Raw genomic sequence first — 22,133 nt, forward strand, 5'->3', positions numbered from 1 at the left:
TGAAACCGCAGGAAGTCGCCCCCTCGTCCCCAAGCCATTTGGATTTCCATTCAAGTCACACTCAAGGCTGGTTTGGCAAAGACATCTCTAGAACCATATCACCAAGCATACACTTTTGGGCCAACACTGGGACAAGTCAGGCACAGGAGGCTGGCCCAAAAGCCCCGTCTGAGGAGGTTGATCACAGATAAGGGGTCTCCTATCTCTTTTCCCAGAAGCCATCTGTCAGGAGCCCCTTGGCCTGATGTCCTGGTGGCCAGGCACCCAGTAGGCACTCAGTAAAGGTCATGGAAGGGAGAAAGAGACAGGAGGACAAGGGAAGGATAGAAGGAATGCATAAAAAGGGGAGATGGAATTTTTCTTTTTCGTGAGGAAGATTGTTGCTGAGCTAGCATCTGTGCCAATCTTCCTCCACTTTGTATGTGGGACCCTGCCACAGCATGGCTTGACGAGCGGTGTGTAGGTCCACACCTGAGATCTGAACCCGCGAACCCCAGGCTGCTGAGGCGGAGCACGTGAACTTAACACCACCAGGCAGGCCCTGGGAGACGGAATTTTAAAATGAACAAGTAATGGGAAAGTAGAAAACTGAATAAATAAGTAAATGAATTCTATAGGGATAAGGAAAAATGGAAAAATGAATGCTTGAAGGTTTAAGAGAAGCCAGACTCTGCCATTTACTAGCTGTGGGATCCTAGGCCAACTACTTAACCTCTCTTGGCCTCGGTTTCCTTATCTGTAAAATGGGGCTGACTTGGGCCCTTCTCCCAGAGGCTCATTGGGAGGATTAAATGGGAGGACGGTTGCAAAGCGCCTGGCTCAGTGAAAGCTCCAGGCAGGTCCGCTAATAGAACGAATGGGCTAAAGGATGGAAGCGAATGCACGAAGAGTGAATGAATGAACAAAGAAAACGAAGAGGAGGGTGAGAGGATGAGAAGACAGCGGGGGGCCTTCATTGGGTCCCCGTCCACCCTTTGGTGGCCAGCGAGGGCCGAGGACCAGACCGTCTGCCTTGCAGACGGGTAACGCTCTCCCTCCTGGCCCCGCACGGCCTGTTTGATTTCAGCAGGAAGATAAGATGCCTGGGCTGCTTTTTCATCTTCTGCATCTCCAGGCCCTCCCCCAGCTCACCGCCCCCTTGGCAATTGGGGCTTTCAAAGTCCCTGCTGGCTCCAGATCTACAGATAATCGTTCACTGTAATCTTACCCAGGAAAGACGCTGATAAAGTCCAGATGGACGGCGAGGTCTTCAAACCCGCTTTCTCTGCCTACATAACCCTGGGGCCTCTCAAGAGACCCCTTTCTCTCAGCCAGAGGGGCAAAGTGGCCAGTGTTCCCACAGCACGTGTGTTGTGGGAATGGATTCTCACTTATTGGGGAGCTCCTTGCTTTCCCTGGGGTGGGGAGGGGAAGGAGTACAAGATTCGGAGTCAGGTCAGCCTGGATCCCAATTCCATCTCTACCCTTAATTAAAATGGTAGCGTGAATCCCCATTTGCCAGGGTGCTGCGAGTGTTGAGATGCCCTGGGTGTGAAAAGACCTGGGCCAGGGGCAGGTTCAGGCCATAGTTTGGTCAGACTTCCCCATGTGGCCCAGGAAGGCTACTCCAGCATCTCAGGCGCAGGATGGAGACCAGCTGGGACCTGCCCTTAGATGGTAGCTGTAGGTCCCTGCCCAGGAGTCAGACAGGCCTGGGTTTGAATTCAGCTGTGTCACTGACCGGCTGTGTGACCACTGGCAGGTTACCAGTCCTCTCTGAGCTTCAGTTTCCTCATCTGTATAGGGTGTGCTAATAATCCCCATCTCACTGGTTGCAAAGGGTGAAATGAAATAGATAAGAAAATGTGCTGTGATTAGAACAGTATGCAAAAGCAAAATGTTACTCTTCTTGCTGAACTGGGCCCATGCTCCCTCAAAGGGGAGGGGCCATGTTGTTGGACCTGATCAGAGAACACTAGGAAGGTTCGCCCCAGGACCTCATTTAGGAGGGATCCGTGTGGGACTCCCCGATCCCTTTACTCAGGATGCAGTGCTCTGGGCCACACTCACCACCTATCTACCAATCTGATCTCTGAGCATCAGGGCCTGAGGGGGTCCCCAGGCCAGACTGCCCAGATTGGGGTGTGGCCCAGGAGTGTGCGCATGATGCAGGCGCAGCCTGGCTCTGGACACGCCCTGCAAGGGGGGCAGGGATCAGGAACGGGCTGGGGCCTGAGGGAGAGGCCTCACACTTAGCCTGATCCCCTCCATGACTTATTTTCATAGACCCATTACGTAAATCCATCTAGATTTAAGATCCGACCCTACCTACTTCTAAGAGGATTTAGGGTATTTTAAGATTAAAACTCAGAGCAAAATAGAGATCGTCTGCTGTTCAATCTCATAATGGGAAAAGCGCAATCAAAACTACAAGAGATGCTCTTGCAGCTATCAGATTGGCAGAGAATTGGAAGACTGATAATTCCTCTTGGGCGAGTTTGTGGGGAAACAGGCAAGCTCGCCTCGGTTTGAGGAAGTGAAACCTACTCACCATCTCTTAGGAAAGCCACCGGGTTCTGGCTGTTAAAATTAAAATGTGCTTGTCTTTTGATCCAACGATTCTAGGAATTTCTCCCCACTTATACTTGCAACCATGAGCAAAGGCATTAATACAAGAAGATTAATGCTAAGATTAAATGTTGAGTAAAATATGGAAACTATCTAAATGTCCATTAATAGGGATCAGGTTGAATAAACGATCTTATAGTTATTCAAAGACAACAGTCTAGGGCTGAACAGCACGGATAGTACTCGCTTTGTGTTTGCACAAAGCAGCCTGGGACTGAGCATGATACCCGCCTTTAGGGAGGGGAACTGGCTGCCTGGGGCTCAGCGGCAAAAGGAAGAGTTGCTCATCACTGTAAAACTGTTTGAACGTTTTACTACATGCATGTATGAATTATAAAAATAATTAAATGTCTAAGGATCGAAAGACTCCCCCATCAAAATAACAAGAAAGCATTAATAACCACACCAAAAAAAAAGTACGCATGGAGAACCCGTGTGAAATTCACCATAGAACTAGCCCAGCAATTTGCCTACCCGGACCCTCAATAAACATTGAAATAAATAACTAACTTTGAATTAGCACAGGAAGGAAGCAGAGCAAGTGCTTTCTGGTACATGAGCTGAATAGGTTTATGATACCTGTGTAACATACTTTGCTGTCAGCTTGCTGATGCAAAGACAAAACGGCAAACAGGTTGCACTACATAGCTTGCATTTTGTGCCGTCAGAAAGCCCTGACAGCAGTGTAAAGAGATAACATTTATCTGAACCAACAAGCAATTAGCAGTTTCCACTGGCTCTCTGGGACCCTCTCGAGAACCTGCACTCCTTGGTCTAGCACACATGTCTGCTCCACTCCAGGGGGAACGTGGCCCTGTGCCTATGAGCCTTATTGCCTCCTCTGGGTGACTTTGACAGAGGTGCTCTGTTGCCAACTTTCAGGGAGGAGAAAGGAGCTACTTGGTGGTGGGATGGGCGCTGGAATAAGAGACCAGGGCTTGAATCCATCCCGGAAAAATCTGCCTCTAGGAACTCAGTGGGTTTTTTTTCGTTTGTCTTTTTTTTTGTTTTAAGGAGCTCAGTGGTTTTGAACAAGTGACATAACATTGCTGAGCTTCAATCAACTCATCTGTGAAATGGAGCTAATGACAGCAAACGGGATAAGGCACCTGGATGTGATCTCTGAACTTCAATGGCCTTAAAATGCTCAATAAGAGGCTCAGGCTCTCCTTGCTGGTGCTTGGGTAGGACATTCTCACTCCACTTCAGGTCTGGGGAGTGCCATCCAGAGGAAACCATCCTGGGCCAATCACGTCCTAAAACAGAGCAACACATTCTGAAAGGACAGAGAATGTATGCTGAGTGGCAGCATGCTCTGACGTGTGTGTGTGTCCTCCTCTGAGCCTGAGGTCCCTCATCAGCAAAACAGGCAAAATAACCTTTGTGTAGTATGGTCAGGAATAACAGAAAGCCTATGTAAGGGTCCCAGCACATAGTAGGTACTTTGTAGGCATTCAATAAGCCTTAGTTTCTCTCCTTTCCTCTTAAGAATGAATGAATTATTTCTGGGCCAGTGACATTTATCTTCATGTCTCACTCAATATAATAAATTTCCAGTGCGGTTACGCTGACTATCCTGCCTCTAGATTAATGGAGAATGATCAGCTCGGAAGGCACAGAAGAGTGCATTCTGCCTGCAAACAGTTGGCCTGACCTGATTATATGCAGGAGCTATAAAGTACCGTAGAGTACTGACATTATTGTCCAGTTCCTGCCCACAAAATATCCCATAAAAATGTAGCCAGGTTAATCTATATCTCACTGATGGAACTGAGGATTTTCCATTCAAATGTTGCTATGGGTCCCATGCTGTTTTGCCCTAGGAGAGTCCTATTGTATTAAGATGCATTTGGCTGCAAGTAACAGCAAACCTAACTCAAGGTTTAACAGATACAGAGTGGGCTTTGGAGATGGTGCATTCAGCAGCCAAATGATGACATCAGAGATCTATGTTCTTTTCACTTTCCATCTTTCCATCCTTAGAGCTAGCTTCACCCTCAGGCTGGCATCAAGATGGTTGCTGCAGATCGAAGGTTTCAACTAAACGCCAAAGCATCCTGAGGAATTAAAGAGAGACCATCACCCTCCCTAGTTCCATTTTAGGAGTAAGGAAATTTTCTGCAGAAATTGCTCAGTAGACTTCTCACATCGTTGTAGCCAGAGTTGGGTCACATGCTCTCTCCCAAACCAGTCATGGCAAAGGGCTGTCTTTGGACTGATCAGACTCACCCCTGGAGTTCAGGGCTGGGATAGCTGCTGGGGAATAACCAATGATGTCTCGTACATTGTCGTGTGCAGACAGACCTGAAGGTGCCTCGCTGTGATCCCTTCCTCCCCTACATCTTTGCGTAATCTCCTCTGCTTGAGTGTGGACAGGACCTGTGGCTTCTTTCTAACCAATAGAATGACAAAAGTGATGGAGCATCACTCCTGTGATCCCATTACACTATGTAAGATTCCATCTTGCTAGCTGACTCGCTCTAGAGGTGCTCCTTGCTGGTTTGATGAGCTAAACAGCCATGTGGGAAAGCCCACATGGCCAGGAACCACAGGGGGCCTCTAGGAGCTGAGGGCAGCTCTCAGCCAACAGCCAACAGCCAGCAAGAGGCTGGGGCCCTCAGCCTTCCAATCAGAAGGAAACAAATCCTGCCAACAACCCAAGTGAGTTTGGAAGCAGATTCTTCCCCAGCAAGCCTGCAAATGAGAACACAGCCCAGCCAACCCTTTAACTGCAGCTTTGCAAGACCCTCAGCAGAGGACTTAGCTAAAACACACGTCTGTGCTGTTTTAGGCTGCTAAATTTGTGCTAATTTGTTATGCAGCAATAGAAGACTAATATGGTCAATATTTTCCTTGTTTTAACGAGATTGAAAAGAATTGATTTTCTTAATAATTTGTGCCAATTAGGGAGAGAATAGCTTTGCCTGGAGAAATATGTTTAAAAGAGTTTGGGAAGAAGGAGACTTTCCCAAGGAGCTAGGTGGCATCAGGTGCCAAGTCCTCAGAGGCTGTGAGAAGCTGCTCTGTAACGAATGTGCAGAAGAATTTGCTCTTCCAGGGCACTTTGGGAGCCGAGAGGGTGCAGGAGGAGAGCGCCCGGGGGCAGGGGTCCTGGAGAAGCAAAGCTCCCTTAACCCCGTTGTCTCCTCTGTAGGGGTGGAGTGGGGTGGAGAAGATTGTGAGGGGTGCCATAACAAAGCACCGCAACTGAGTGGCTTAAGCAACAAAAGGCGTCGTCTCACAGCTCTGGAGGCTGGAAGTCTGAGGTCAAGGTGTCAGCGGCATCGGTTCTTTGTGAGGTTCTTCTGGTGGTTTGCTGGCCATCTTTGACATTCCTTGACTTATAGAAGCATCACTCCAATCTCTGCCTCCCCACGTGGCATCCTCCGTGTGTGTGTCTGTCTCCAAACTCCTGTTTTAGTAAGAACATCAGTCATATTGGATTATCAGATTGGAGTAGTCGTCCCCTCTATTCCAGGATGGCCCAATTACCCTTGTAAGTCCCTATTCCCAAATACGGTCACCTCCTAAGATACGGAGGAGTAGGATATCAGCATACACACTTGTGGGGGATGCAAATTGTGGGGGTGAGTAGAAATCTGGGCTAGAACTAGATTTTCATCAGCTGTGGGATTGCAACGTACAAGGTAATTTTAGCTTCATTTGAAGAGGTTGGTAGGCCCCCAACTGACATACCGTGTGAAGAAATTCCCCAGGGTCTACCCACAATCACTCAGGCATGATGCGCTGTATTCATAGAAGAGGTCGCTTCTTCCAAAACACTCTGCAGGATGCCCATCACTCACTTTCTCAAGAACAGTATCTCCAGTTATTTCACAGCCTTGCAGTGCCATGATTTTGCTGTGACTTCTGGCTCTCCTATCCAGTGGCAAGGAGCAAGGCATTCGGATTTTGCTCCTTTTGGTGGGGAAAGAATCTTGCAGGTTAGGCCAGGGCTGAACACCCCAACTTCCCCAGAGAGACAGCTAGATGCTGTGACACATCTTGGGTGTCACTGTCAAAGGCTTTCTTCTCAGAGATGAGGAGCCTGCTGGCTTTTCCCATTCTTTTCCTATCTGGAAATCCACCCACGCAGCCTACAGGTCTAACTGACTGCAGCTGACAGTTTCCATGTTCTTTTCAGAAGCAGTCTTGTTAAGGTCCTCTAATTGACTTATTTTCTTTGGTGACAACACAGGCTAAAAAGTGGCATTTCAGTGGGAGGGTGAGGCAGGGCTTATTAAAATGATCAACAATTTAATTCAGAGCATATACTCATTAGAGAGAGGCAGTGTCCTTGGAGGTAGAAATGCGAATGATGGAAAATACACTCAGCCTTGCCTCTATGAAAGGCAGATCTGCAGAGATGGATTGATTTCTTCCTCCTTGCCTCCCTCCCTTCTTTCCACTTAGTGTCTACCAGGCACTGGACTCACAGAATGTTTGAACTAGAATGGTCTTAAAGACTATCTGACAAGATTTCCAGATAGGGAAACTGAGGCTCAGAGATTTGGGTGAAGCAACTCACCCAAAGAAACACAGTTTTGAGAATAACAAAACTGAATCCATTCCAGGCCTTGGTTACTCCACGACTGTCGGAGTCATCCTGCGTGGCTGTTGCTGTGAACGAGCTGTGAAAGCTGTTCTCTGCTCCTCTCCTCGCTGTCCCCCCAAATGATGATCTGCTCAGTAGATTGGCTCCTGGCTCAGCTTTCGAAGACTCTACCTTTGTTTGTCTATTTGTTGTTTGTTTATCTTATTGGAATCAAGAGGCTTTTTTAAGGGGCAACAACTTTTGTGGTCCACATGGTGCAGACCCAGAATAAAGGCAGAGAAAGGGCCAGTGGCAAGGAAATTCATTACAACCCTACCACCCGACGTGCACCAATCCCCGCCCCCCACCCCAGCCCCGGCCAACAACCAAAGAAAGAAACAGCAGCAGCAGTAACAAAACCCTTGAGTTTGGTGGCAAAAGCTGATGGATCTCAGTTTCTGATTTCAGATTCTCTGGACAAGTGGTCCAACCTCTGTGAATCTGGACAGAAGTCGCTCAAAGCCACCCACAGGCCAGCGAGAGGGCTCAGCTACTATTATCATATTACAAATTATTTTGCCAAAACTTCATGTCACATGGCACTGAGCGGTAATCCCCAGAGCCGTGAGTCCCTGGCATGCTACGGAAGCCAGGCTTAGTGGAGGTGGTTCTGGATGCCAATGTATTCTAGGCTCACCACTTGGTCCTGAACTTCAGTTGCACAGATTTATCTATTACACGTCAGTGCAAACGTGGCTCCCCTCTCCTGGTTTGCTTTCAATTACAATTTCCTTCTTGGTCTCAGCTGGAAAGGGAAGATATTAGCAGCTGTGTTCTTACGCAATAACTTTGGAGTCAGTCCCAGGTGTGAATTCCAGCTCCGCCCCGAGCTGCGTGATTGAACACACATTTCTCCATCTCCTTGTGCTTTAGTTTTCCCACCTGTTAAATGGTGGTAATAATAGTACCCAACTCTTGGTGTTGTTGTGCGGATGAAATGCAATGATGGATGGAAAGGGCTTACCACACTCCCTGGAAGATGGGGCAGCCCATAAATGCTTCCCTTCCTCGAGGCCCCAGCGAGTGCGTTGGATTCGAGGTCTCACAGCTGCAAATCGCCATGGAGCATCTTTCCCACCGATGCTTCAAAGCCTTTAATGTGGTGAAGAGGTCCCCCTGGGGAGTTTGCTAAAAATGCAGATTTCCGGATTCCACCCCCAGACAGTCTGATTTAGCAGATTTGAGTCTGGACGCAGGCATTTCTGCATCTTAACCAGCATCTTCACGTGACTCTGTTAGCAGGCGTCCATAAAACACACTTCGAGAAACCTCTGCGTGCTTTTCATCTGTGACTGTTAGGAGGGAAGCGGCTACGCCACGTCTACCTGTTTCACCTTTGTCTTTCTAGGGCAGTCTGTGGTACACGGTAAGGGCTCCTGCAACACATCTCTTGAGATAAAATGAAACTATCTAGTCTAGGGGCCCCAGACTCAAATGGTTCCTTGGCATGAAAACCCCAGGCTGGGGTGGGGCTGTCAATTGGAATTTAGGTTTCTTGCAAAGGCAGCAGCTCCCCAGCTACTATTCATCTCGTGCCCAATGGTCGCCATCTTGGATAGCACGCCCTGCACTGCCACGTTTTCCGTTCTTTGCAAAGAATCCAAAAATGTAGAAATTAGCATCAAATCTCCTAATTTTTAAAAGTTGGAAATAATTTACAACTTTTCTTTTTTCTTTACACCCATGTGGACAAAACAAAACAAGTCTGTGGGCCTGAGGTGGCCCGTGGGCTGCCATTGATCATCTCGGGGTCGATCCCACCTTCTCATTTGACAGATCAAGAAACTGGGGACAAGAGAGAGGAGGGGAGTTGCCAAAGGCTATGCACCTGGGGGCTCTCCGAGTGATCAGCACCCTTCGCAAGGTGCGGGGACACAGGGCAATGCCCTGGAAGCATCCACAGGCTTCCTCCCAGGCAGGTCTCCAGGCTGTCTGAGCTGAGCTCCCTGATCCGGCTCCACCGCCGGCTGGGAGGCCGGGAGAAGGCCTCTGAGCCAGGGCAAAGTCTGCAGCTGAGCTTACTCATCGCTCCACTGCCACCTTCGCTTTTGATGTCTTGATGTTCCAGTTCTGGCACCCTCTGAGGCAACGGCACCGGCTGCCTGCCCCAGCAGCCTCCTCAAACCAGAACAGCTCTTGGCAGGGCTTTCCGGGGACTTCAAAGGTGGAAAATTGCCCTGGGATAGCTTCTCGAAGGCGCCGTCCCAGTGTGAACAGCGAGAGGGAAGAACAGAGATCAAAGTGAGGCCAACCTTTGGTTACAGGGAAAATGAGGGGCAGGGCCTGCTCTCTGCTGAGCGGAGGGCGTGAGCCTGGGCCTGAGGGCTGTCCAGAGTTCATGCGGTCAGAGTCAGGGCTGTCTTACTCTTCTCACCTGCCCCCCTCCCGGGATACCCAGGAACCTCTGGTCTTATTGGCAGGGACTATGCCGAGTGTTTCTTACCGTGTCTCCTGAGCCCGTGACCTTCTTTTGGTTTTCTTGGACCTCGTCTGGCACAGCCCTGTGTCTGAGGAGGAGGAACCACCGGGCTCGACCTGCTGGGAGCCTGCGATTGCGTGAGCGCAAGGCAGCCAGCCAAACGCTGATAAATCTCTTCCTCTTGGGAAGTGCCAGGCAGCGCCCCAAAAGGGCAAGTGATCTGTGGGCCGATCTGCTAATGATTTATTGCTGACTCCTTAGGCCCGGCACCTGTGGCACCAGCTGCAGCCAGGGCTGTCTGGAGAACCCTCCCAGAAGGGCATCGGAGCCGAGGTAGGAAATCAGGCTCCCGGCTGCCAGCCGCTGCTGCCGCCCACCTGCCCTCACCACCCAGAAAGGGCTGCTTTTGTCTGTTTTGTTTTTCGAAGCGGCTGCAGTGGTCTGGGGAAGGCATGGGGAATGGGCCAGGATGGGGAAGCCTGCTGAACGGCATGTTGGCCCTCAGCTCTGGGCCTGTGCGGTGCTGTCGAATGATCTGGAGCTCAGCACTGGGCGTCTAGACTGAGGGGAGGAGCTCTGCTCTGCTCCTGCTCACCGACTGACTGCTCACCACCAGCTGAGCAGCATTAATGAATTAATTATTTACAAAAGTAATCCACGCACATAGTAAAAATTCCAAACCAGCTTAAAGTGAGAAGTACATCTCTCCTCATTTCCAGTCTCATCCCCAAGAAAGAAACACGGCCCAAAATTTCCTGTTTTAGAAAATGTGCATTTTTAAAGTGAGTGCTTACTAGGTACGCTCTTCTTCAGCTTCATTTCTCTCTGACATAGCTTTCTGTCACAAGGAGCTGCACGTTTTTAAGCAGCTGCGCGGTCCTGTGTTGTGTGGATGTGCTGTGATTGGTTAATCAGCTCTCTGTGCGTGATGTTTTACACTGCTTCTAAAAGTTTTCACTTCTATAACGTGACAGTGGACATTTGTACACTATACGGTGGCTTTCTTGTTTGAGTATTTCTCTGAATGTCTTTTTTTTTTTTTTAAAGATTGGCATCTGATCTAGCATCTGTTGCCAGTCTTTTTTTTTGTTTTCTTCTTCTTCTTCTCCCCAAAGCCCCCCAGGACATAGTTGTATGTTTTAGTTGTGAGTGCCTCTGGTTGTGCTTTGTGGGACACCGCCACAGCATGGCCTGACGAGTGGTGCCATGTTCGTGCCCAGGATCCGAACCGGTGAGACCTGGGCCGCCGAAGCGCAGCACGTGAACTTAACCACTTGGCCATGGGGCCAGCCCCTCTCTGGATGTCTTTTAAAACTTATACTGAACATACGCAAAAAAATTTTTCTCCATAACACTGAGGGAGGGATGATGGCACCCATTTTACACATGAGGAAAATAAAGCACAAATGAGTAAAATGACTTGTCTGGGTCCCTTTCCCGGCATTTAGAACAGTCATTCACTCTTCAGGTGTTTACTGACTGACTACTCTCCTTTCCAGGCACAGTGTTAGACTCTGGATGGCAGGTGAAGTCCCGCCCTCCTGGTGCACATGGTCTAGCGGGGAAGAGTGTACACATAGAGACTGTGCTAAATGCTTTGAAGGAAAAACCGTGGTGTTAGAAAAGAGAACGGCGAATGGACTGAATACTGATTGTGCTGTCAGAGAGGGCCACATTCGAGCTGAGGTGGTGTCATAGATGAAATGTTTGTTTCTCCCTCAATATTCATACGTTGAAACCTAACGCCCAATGTGATGGTGTGTGGAAATGGGGCCTCTGGAGGTGATTAGGGATTAGTACCTTTGTAAAAGAAACCCTAGAGAGTTTCCTTGCCCCTTCCACCATGTGAGGATGCAATATGAAGATGGCCCTCTTTGTGACAGGAAGTGGGCCCTCTCTAGATAGCCAATCAGCCAGCATCTTGATCCTGGCCTTCCAACCTCCAGAACTATGAGAAATAAATTTCAGTTGTTTGTGAGCCATCCAGTCTATAACAGCCCAAATGGACTAAGACAGGTGTGAAGGGGGAGCAGAAGTTAGCAAGCTAAGAATGTGAGAGTGAGAAGTTTCCAGATGGAGACAGCAGCATGTGCAAAGGCCCAGAGCAGGAAAGGTTCCTCTTGCAGTGTTGAAGGACTGTTGAAGATCAGGGTGGCTGGTGAGGGTGAGCCTGAGGGGGCGTGGAGGAGAGGCGGTCAGTGAGGTCAGTAGGGGCAGGGGTGCACAGGGCCCCAAGGACCACAGACGAGGATATTCTGCATTTGCTCAGAAGGCAGTGGGAAGACTCTGGAGCTATTTTAACAGAGGAGCTATTTGACTGGGGAGCCCTAAGGACACCCTGGCGGAGCCCAGAATAGAACCAAGCTTGTTTTCCTCTAGTAGGATTTTGACCTTTTGAGTAAGAATAGTACTGATCATAGAGTTAACATTTATTGAATGTGCATTATATGCCAGCCACTGTGCTTGGTACTTTTCATGTTACCTGTTTTAATCCTCATACCAGCCCTTTGAGGTAAATACTATTGCCATCACCCCCCTTTATAGATGAGGAAACTGAGACCAGAAAGATTAAGTAATCATCCAGCTAGGGATGTACCCATGGTACATTTGTCTAGAAAGACCTCATCCTGGGCCATAAAACAGGTCTCAATAAATTTAAAACAAAAAAAAAATCATGCAAACAGTATTTTCTGACCACAATGGAATTAAATTAGAAACCAATAGTAATAAGATATCTGCGAAAACCCCAAATATCTGGAAATTAAATGACACATCACTAAGTAATTCATGGACCAAAGACTAAATTACAAAGGAGATGAGAGAATACTTTTAATTAAAAGACAACAAAAATATGACATATCAGAATTCATGGGTTGCAGTTAAGCAGTGTTCATAGGGAAAGTTGTAGCTTTAAATGCTTATATTAGAAAAGAAGAAATGTCTAAAGTCAATGACCTAAGGGTGCATCTTAAGGAAATAGGAAAAAAGAGCAAAGTAAATCAAATAATATAAAGCAGGAAATAATAATGATAAGACCAGATGCTGGTGAAATACGAAACAGAGAGACAACACAGAAAATTAGCAGAGCCCATATTTGGTTTTCTAAACATAATCAACAAAATTGGCAAACCTCTAACTAGACTAATCCAAGAAAAAAAAGACTATCCTCACCAATATCAGAGATGAAGAAGGGAGTATCACCACATTAGAAGGATAATAAGAAAATACTATCAACACCTCTATGCTAAAAAATTCAATAAATTAGATAGAATAGATAAATGTCTTGAAAAATAGAATTTATCAAAATTGACAGAAGAAACGAAAAATCTAAAATGCCCTATACCTATTGAAAAAATTAGTTATCAAAAACTTTCCTAAGAAGAAGACTTCAGGACCATATGGTTTCACTGGTGAATTCCACTGAACATTCAAGGAAGAAATAACACTCATATTACACAAATATTTTCAAAAAATAGAGAAGGACGAATCGCTGCCCAGCTGTTTTGTGAGCCCAGTATATCCTTCATACCGAAATCTGATAAAGACACTGTAGAAAAGTTACAGATACTCCTCATAAATATAGACACAAAAATCCTTGACGAAGTAATACATCGAATCCAACAATATGTTAAAATGATAATACATCACAACCAAGTAGAGTTTATCCCCAGAATGAAAGCTTGGTTTAATATTTGAAATCAATATGTAAATGTAATTCAACAAAGTAACAGAATGAAGGAGAAAAACAGTCCGATTATTTCAATAGATGCAAGAAAAGTATTTGAAAAAAAATTCCACTCATTCAAATTAAAAATGCATAGCAAACTAGAAATCAAAGGAAACTTTCTCAAACTGCTAAAGGGCATCTATAAAAAATCTATAGCTAACATCATACTTCATGATGAAAGACTGAATTATTTTCCCCCGAGATGCAGAACGAGACAAGGATGCTTGCTTTCACCACTCCTGTTCAGCAGTATTCTAGCTTCTGCAATAAGGCAAGAAAAAGAAAGGAAAGGCGTAAAACTCAGAAAGGAAGAAACAACTCTATCCCTGCTCCCAGGTGCTGTGACACTTTACGGAGAAAATCCAAGGAAGTCTTAAGAACAAGCATGAAAACTGATAATAAATGAATTTAGCAGTGTTGCAGAATACAAGGTTAATATACAAAAACTAATTGCATCATGTCTAACATCAAACAATCGATGAAATTAAGGAAACAATCCCATGCATGGTAGCATCAAAAAAATATTAAATACCTAGGAAGAAATCTAACATAAGACATCCAGGACCTCTACGTTTGAAACTACAAGGTATTGCTGAGAGAAATTAAGAAAGGCTTAAATAAATGGAAAAATGTCACCTTTATGGTTTGCAAGACTCAATATTATTCACATGCTACTTTTCCCTAAATTGAACTATAGATTCAATGCCATCCCAGTAAAAATTCCAGAAGATTTTTAGTGAAAATTGACAAACTGATCCTAATATTTATGTGGAAATACAAAGGGTGTAGGATAACAAAAGCAATTTTAAAAGAGAAAAAGAGTTGGCTAGCTTATCTTACCTGCTTTCCAGACTTACTATAAAGTTACAGCAATCAAAATAGTTTCAGTATTAGTGAAAATATAAGCATGTAGATCAATGGAACAGATTAGAGAGTCCATAAATAGACCCACATGTATTTGGTCAATTGTTTTGACACAGATGCCAAGGCAATTTTGTGAGAAAAGTAAAGTCTTTTCAACAAAGGTGCTAGATGTCCATGTGAACATGGAAAAAAGTGAATATTGACACTTAACCAAAACCATCAATAAAAAATTGACTCAAAATGCATTATAGACCCAAATGTAAAACTTAAAACCTATAGGAGATTATTTCTGCTTCCTTAGGGTAGGCAAAGTTTTCTTAGCTAGAACACAGTAATCACAAATCCTAAAAGAAAAAAACAATAAATTAGACCTCAATTAAAATGAGAACCTTTTCCTCTTTGAAGGAAAGTACAAGGACAAGTGACAGATTGGGAGGAAATGTGTGCAACATATATGTCGGGAAAAAGATCTGTATTCAGAATAAAAAGAACTCTGACAACTCAATAAGAAGAAGATAGACAACCCTCTGAGAAAATGGGCAAAAGATTTGAACAGATACTTCTCAAAAGAAGAAGTGAGAAGGTGCTCAACGTCGTGAGCCATCAGGGAAATGCAAATTAAATGGTAATGAGCTACCACTCGACATACCCACCAGAGCGGCTAAAATCAGTGGCATGGCTTGCAGGTAAATTTTTAACAACCAGCTCTGGGTGGGGTAGAGGTGGAGCAAGTTGGATCAGTAGCATTTCCTGATTTCTATGGTGTAAACACTTCACCATGATCAATTTCAAGCTACTGACAAGATATCATTGAACTCAGAACTCCCACAAGCTGGTGCGAGCTGGCTTCAGCACACCGCTGGCTAAAATGTTTAAAGCTGGCAGTGCCAAGTTGGCAGAGCTGTGGGGCAGCCGAAACACTCTCCTAAGTGCTGTTGGGGATGTAAGATGGTAAAACCGCTTAGCAAAAATGGTTTTGCAGTTTTTAAAAAGATCAAACATCACCTGTGATTAAACATCGCAGCAATTCAACATCTAAGCATACCCAAGTTACGGCAGCTTTATTTCCAATAGCCAAAAATTGGAACCGACCCAAATGTCCATCAGTAGATGATACACTGTGACATATTTATACAATGAAACAGTAATCAGCAATAGAATGGAATGAACTGTTGATACATGAACCATATGGATGAATCTCAAAATTATTATACTGAAACAAGTCAGACAAGAAAAGAGTACACACTGTAAGCTTCAATATATAAAGTTTTTTCTTTTTTTTGAAAAATGTACACTAATCTATACTGACAAAAAATACATCGGTGGTTGCCTAGCCAGGAAGTGGAAGGAAGGATGGACTGTAACGGTCATAAGGTAATCTTTGATGGTTAAGGAAATGTTTATAATCCTAATTACGGAAAGGGAGTCACGGGTGTATACATATGTCAAAACTGATCAAACTACCATTTTAAATATGTGTTGTGTCGTGTACTTCAATTGTATCTCAATAAAGTTGAAAAAATATTTTACAAAATGCAAACTCTAGGCCTTGACTCCAAAGCTCAGAGTTGGGAAAACTGAGAGAGGAGCTGGGTCTGCAATTTAACAAGCTCCTCGAATGATTCCTATAAAGTGTGAGACCTACTGGAGAAGGAACCCCCAAATTCAATCAGGTGTGACAAATTAAATTTTCAAGATGGATAAAGGATATTATGTTTACACTTCAAAGCGGAGGCTGAGGAGTTTGAACACACCAACAGCAGCATCTGCACTAATTGTCCTAGCTTGAGCTGGGTGTCCCCTATGCATTCAAGTTTGCCTGACGTTGCCCAGCTAGCAGGTGGCAAAGATGGGATAGCTGACTCTCAGTGCAGCTGAAAAGCAAGGGGCTAGGTTTAATCTCCTCTCCACCACTTCTAGCTGGGTGACCTCCTGCACACGTCTCTCTGTGTCAACTATCTGCTGTTGTGGATTCAAGCTACTCCAAGGTGTTGTAACTTAAGACAACTGCATTCGTTTATTTTGTTCATGATTCTGCAATTTGGGCAGGGTTCAGTGGGATGGCTAGTTTCCGCTCCACGCAGGGTCAGCTGGGGTGAGCCACTGAAGCTGAAGGATCCATTTCCAAGCCACCTGCATGCTGGCCATCACCTGAGAGCGGCGCAGCTATAGGCTGAGGCCTCTGGCCCTCTCCACATAGGTCTTTCCATGGGCTGCTCTTTGGGGCTTCCTTTCACATGATGTCTGGGTTCTAAGAGTGAGTGTCAACAGGAACCAGGCAGAACTTTTATCCCCTTTTATAATCTAACCTCGTAAGTCACAAAGTATCACCCTGCCCAGCAGAACAATTTCTTCCTTTAACATCCTCCCTCTTGTTCATCTTCTTCTAGCCACACTGGTCTTTCTGTTCCTCTAAAACAGAAGTTCCAGCATGTTTGCACCTGAAGTTCCTTCTGCCGGCAACGCTTCCCCCTGCCTCGCAGATCTGCATAAGACCGCCTTCTTATCATCATTCAGGTCTCAGCCAGGCGTCATCGCCTCGAGAGGGCTTCCCTTCTGCCCCTCTTTTCTTCCTGCCACCATTCGATAGAACTTTCTGCCGTGATGGAAATCTCTGTATCTGCGCTGTTCAACCTGGTGCCCACTATCGAGCACTTGAAATGTGGCAGGCGTGACTGCAGACCTGGATTTTAATGTTTCCTTAATGTTAATAAACTTAAAATTAGATTCAAATAGCTATACATACGGCTGGTCGCTATCGTGTTCGCGAGCTCAGCTCCATCCCATGATCCCATTCTATTCTCACAGCAGTTGTCACTATTCAAAGTTATTTGTTTTTGTGTTTTCAACTTTTTCTTATGACAAATTCAACTCTATAGAAAATTGCAAGAATAGTAGAATGAACCCTTCTCCTAGATTAGTTAAGTGTCAGCATCTTGTCAAATGTGCTTCATCTTCCACATGGGTGTATAAAATTTGGGGGGTGAGGTGGCTGAACCATTTGAGTCAGTTGCGGACGTCATAGCATTTTGCCCCTAAACACATCACAGCATTTTACCCCTAAACACCCCTAAGAACAAGGACCTTCTCTTTCATAACCACAAGACCATTAGCACACTCAAGAAATTTAACATTGACCCAATACCATTATCTAATATTCAGGTTTTACAAATTGTTTCAAAATGTCTTCTGTGGCAAATTCTGTGGCAATCCAGAGTCACGTATTGTGTTGCTCTTGTCTCCTCATTCTCCTTTATTCTGCAATTTATTTCTGGCACAAGAAGATGCTCCAGGCTTATCTTAATTAATGAATTTAAATATTTATTAGCTGTTTCTCTCCCACTAGAAGATAAGCTCTTCTCTCTCTACCACCATTCTTAGCACTGAAGTCCTTAGCTTTAAATTGGCAAGAAGTTGTCCTAGAAATCTATTTCTAGAACTGATAAAGATCATTCTGCATGAGCAGCAGAGAAGGTTCAAGTTCCATGCATTTCTTAGCTGTTTGATCATAACAGCAGCGCGTAGAGCCAGTGAGGCAGCATAAGTGGTTAGGAACATGGCCCACGGGGCTAGACCTTCCCAAGTTTCTCTCTGAGCTTCATTACTTCTTAACCACTGACCTTAGACAAGTCACTTCTCTCTAAGCCTCGGTTTCATCATCATCAAAATGGGACACCTGGGTCCGGCCTGGCGGTGCAGCGGTTAAGTGCGCACATTCTGCTTGGGCGGCCTGGGGTTCGCCGGTTCAGATCCCGGGTGTGGACATGGCACCGCGTGGCAAGCCATGCCGTGGTAGGCGTCCCGCATATAAAGTAGAGGAAGATGGGCACAGGTGTTAGCTCAGGGCCAGTCTTCCTCAGCAAAAAGAGGAGGATTGGCAGCAGTTGGCTCAGGGCTAATCTTCCAAAAAAAAAAAAAATGGACACCACTAATAGAACCTAATTGCTTTAAGGACTAACTAAGAATATCTGTAAAGTACTTAGTGCAGTGCCTGGAACATGGTAGATGGCTAATAAACGGTAGGCATTACTATTTTATACATTTTCTCATCTAATATTCCCAGCAGCTCTGTGAGGTATCTCCATCTGTCGATGAGGAAACTGAAGTTCAGAGTGGTTAACTAAACTCCATGTGGTCACACAGCTGGATGGTAAGGAAGCCCAGGTAGGAAGCAATGGAGAGGCTTTCTGATGATAGCGGAGGGTGAGGGCTGGCCCAGGTGAAGCAGGGCCCTTTCCACCTGGCCTGGCTGTGCACACCTCCCCGACCCTCCCGCAGAGTGAAGGCACAGTAGGGGAGTGACCCGTGCCTGGCAAAGGAGTGACAGCCATTTTTACTGCCAGAGGCTCATCGTGAAGCCACAGACCATATGTTGCTAGACCGAGAAAGGGAGCAGAACAGTGCTGAGATCTGAACCCGTGTCGGGCCTGGGTTTCCATCCTGGGAAACTTACCTCACCTCTCTGGGCTTTAGCTTCTCTGTAACACTTCAGGGCTCCCGCACCGGTGGTTCCCTCTGCCTGCAATGCTCTTCCCCCCACACCCACATAGTTAACCATTTTATCTCCCCATATCTTTATGCATATCACCTTACTTAAAAGTGAAATGCACCCTTGCCACCCCATCCCCGTTTCCTTGCTCTGTTTTTTCATGGCATTTATCACCATCTAATACTGTATCGTTTACTTATTTATTATCTTCAATATTCATTGTCTTTCACACCTCACTAGAATGTCACCTCCACCAGAGCAAGGACTTTGGTTTGTGTGGGTCACTGCTGTAGCCCCAACCCCTAGAAAAGTGCCTGTAAGTAACAGTAGCTCAATAAATCTTCCTGGTTGTTGTCACCGTAAACAAACCACCCCACAGTGCTAGATTTGTAGGAAAGGCCCAGAACAAGCAATGTTATCAAGTTATGCTGATGTTTAAGTCCCTCTGGAATTCAGTTACGGTTTTAATGTCACATTCTTACCATTTTTAGTTCTAGCCGAAGGCCTCCAAGAACATCCTGGACTTCCTCCCTCCTTACCCTAAATCCTGCTTTCCAGCGTGACCAGCCGTGTATCCTCCCCCGGGAGCTTGTAGAAATGCAGGACCTCGGGCCCCACCCTCTCCTGACTGAGTCAGAACATGCTTTGGAACAAGACCCCTGGGTGACTCCGGTGCACGGTCAACTTGGAGAAGCGCTAATTTACACCACTCTCTCCCACTCTCAGGAGACTCTCTCTTGCAGCTCCCCAACCTTCATTTATGGTTCTTCCCCTCCCTTCTAACTTGGCTTACAGGCTCTTTGCCACTTCGCTTCTACTACTCTGGGGAACTTCCCACATTCCTCTGTCCTTTCTTGGAGATGTCTGTCTACATATCTTTCCTCCTTGAGGTGCCCCTTCATTAAATGGTGAGCTCTGGGGGGGCAGGGCCTCCCCCTCCTTATCTCCAGATCCCACGCTTCCCCTGGCCATGGCTTGATTAGGAGCTGACCGAAGAGCAAGGGAATCATTTCATGTCTTTGCCTCCCTTGTTTGTTCGAAGGATCTAAAGATGTTTAACACGGCATTACTTTCATGGGTTCCTAGGTCTTAAACTGCATGCTTCCTAAAGGCCAGACCATTTAATCCTCCCAGGAACTCAAACGAACTTTTGTTTTATTCAATGAACCTTGAGAACAGCCCATGTACCAGTCTCCAGATCAAGCGTCTGCCAGGGAAAGAAGTGTGATTCAAACACAATTCCTAGAAACAAGCTCACAGTCTTTTTTTTGAGGCAGATCAGCCCTGAGCTAACATCTGCTGCCAATTCTCCTCTTTTTGCTGAGGAAGACTGGCCCTAAGCTAACATCCATGCCCATCTTCCTCTACTTTATATGTGGGATGCCTGCCATAGCATGGCTTGCCAAGCGGTGCCATGTCTGCACCCAGGATCCAACCCTGGGCCGCCCAAGCAGAATGTGTGCACTTAACCGCTGCGCCACCCGGCCGGCCCCATACCACATCTTCTTTATCCATTCATCTATAGATGTGCACTTGGGTTGCTTCCACATCTTGGCTATTGTGAATAACGCTGCAGTGAGCATAGGGGTGCATAAATCTCTTGGGATCATTGATTTCAAGTTCTTTGGATAACTGGACAGCTACACGCATAAGAATGAAAGTAGACCATTATTTTGCACCATACACAAAAATCAACTCTAAATGGATTAGATTTGAATGTAAGACCTGAAACCCTAAAACTCCTAGAAGAAAATATAGGCAGTACACTCTTTGACATTGGTCTTAGCCACATCGTTTCGAATACCATGTCTACTAGAGTAAGGCAAATAAAAGAAAAAGTTAACAAACGGAACTACATCACACGAAAGAGCTTCTGCAAAGCAAAGGAAACCATGAACAAAATGGAAAGACAACCCACCAAATGGGAGAAAATATTTGCAAATCATTTATCAGACAAAGGGTTGATCTCCAAAATATATAAAGAACTCATACAACTCAATGAAAAAAAACCCAAAAAACCCATCAAAACATGGGCAGAGGATATGAACAGACATTTTGCATTAATCCTTCTTTAAATGAAAGCTTTTGTCCCCGGTCTTCCCTTCCGCAAGATGATGGAGACATGGCAGTTTCCTCTATCCCTGAGGGCAATCACCTCCCCTTTGCTCCCTTTTATCTGCTTCCTACAAACTTAGATCTTTGGCCTGACATCTGCTGCAGCTGTACGAAAGGAACTCTACAGATCACTCTCCTACTTCCTGATGTCATGAGCTGTAGCCCAGAGATCCAGATTACCAGCTCCTTCTCCAAGGCCTCAGCTCCACCCTAAACCCCAACCCAGTCACCACACATGTGGGCAAGACCAGTCTCCTTGGCACAGGTCTGACGGGTATCACCTCTGGGAAGCCAAAGTCTTTTATTTTTGAAGACTCTCACAGACTCCAAGGAAATTGCAAAGAATTTGTTGGGAAGGCAAGCAGAGTATATAGAATTAAACGACATTAACAACAAAAACAGACTTGATTTCAAAAATGTCTATATATTCATTTCAAAAGACTATAGATCTGAAAATTATTCCCTGGGCAATAAATGTCAGGAAGTGACCAAGCTAGAACAAGATAGTAGCACACCTTGCAGAGCGCTCAGTGCACAGTGAATGCTGGGAAAGGGGCTTTGAAACCCATGAAGATTGTTCCTCAAAGGGGCCATGTATAGGTGCTGAAATGAACTGAATCAAATTGAACGGAAGAAGGTTTTCATGTTTCTCAAAACCAGGACATCTAGGGCGAAAACATCAGAACATCATAAAAGGCTGAATGTGTAAATCAACTCTGCCCTGCACGTTTTTCACCAAGAGTGAGTGCAATAGAGATGGAAGAACCAGATTTGGAAACGGCATCTCTAATTTTGTTTGGCCAAATTTGCCAAGCATAATAGGTTAGGAGCCCATATGGGTGTACCCGAGTAATGCACTTAATTGTTTGTGCACATTGGCTGATCGATCAGCAACAAGCCCAATTAATTAAATGCAGACACTCAAGTCAGATTGGGCAGGAAGGAGGAGGGCTGGGTTCATTTCAAAATTAAACCTGTGTTATTTTACTTTATTTTGGAAAGCCGCAGAGTGAACACACCTAATAACAGTAGCTTCTATGGAATGTTCCAACAGGATGTGGTAGGGAAGCTTTACCCTGACTTTCCGGGACCCTGTCAGAGCCCTGAGGTTCAGAATGCAGGAGACGGAGGGAGGGAGGGCGGGAGGAGAGAGTCCAAGGCATTCCTCAAGTGGAGTCTTTATCTGGCCTTTATCTAGGAGACCTCAAATCCCATTAGGCAGGACAGAGGGAAAGGATAATTTCTAAAGACAATCTTTCCCACTTCTCCCCCATTCATGGACACTTTCACAATTTTGCAATGTTCAAGCGCCACTTGT

General features: G+C 45.7%; 1 long non-coding RNA gene across 2 annotated transcripts in view; it reads right to left on the minus strand.

The window, feature by feature from the left end:
* The window catches only part of LOC139046273 (uncharacterized), a 35,890-nt gene that overhangs the window by 9,387 nt on the left and 4,370 nt on the right, over window positions 1–22,133 (minus strand). Inside the window, exon 3 of one of the 2 annotated variants that reach the window (XR_011506117.1) lies at window positions 12,427–13,608. The exons of the other annotated variant lie outside the window; for it this stretch is intronic. This is a non-coding gene — a long non-coding RNA (uncharacterized lncRNA). Of the gene's footprint in view, window positions 1–12,426; window positions 13,609–22,133 lie in introns of those variants that run through there. 2 annotated transcript variants of the gene reach the window in all.

The sequence above is a fragment of the Equus asinus genome, chromosome 9, assembly GCF_041296235.1.
Source record: "Equus asinus isolate D_3611 breed Donkey chromosome 9, EquAss-T2T_v2, whole genome shotgun sequence".
Taxonomy (NCBI): domain Eukaryota; kingdom Metazoa; phylum Chordata; class Mammalia; order Perissodactyla; family Equidae; genus Equus; species Equus asinus.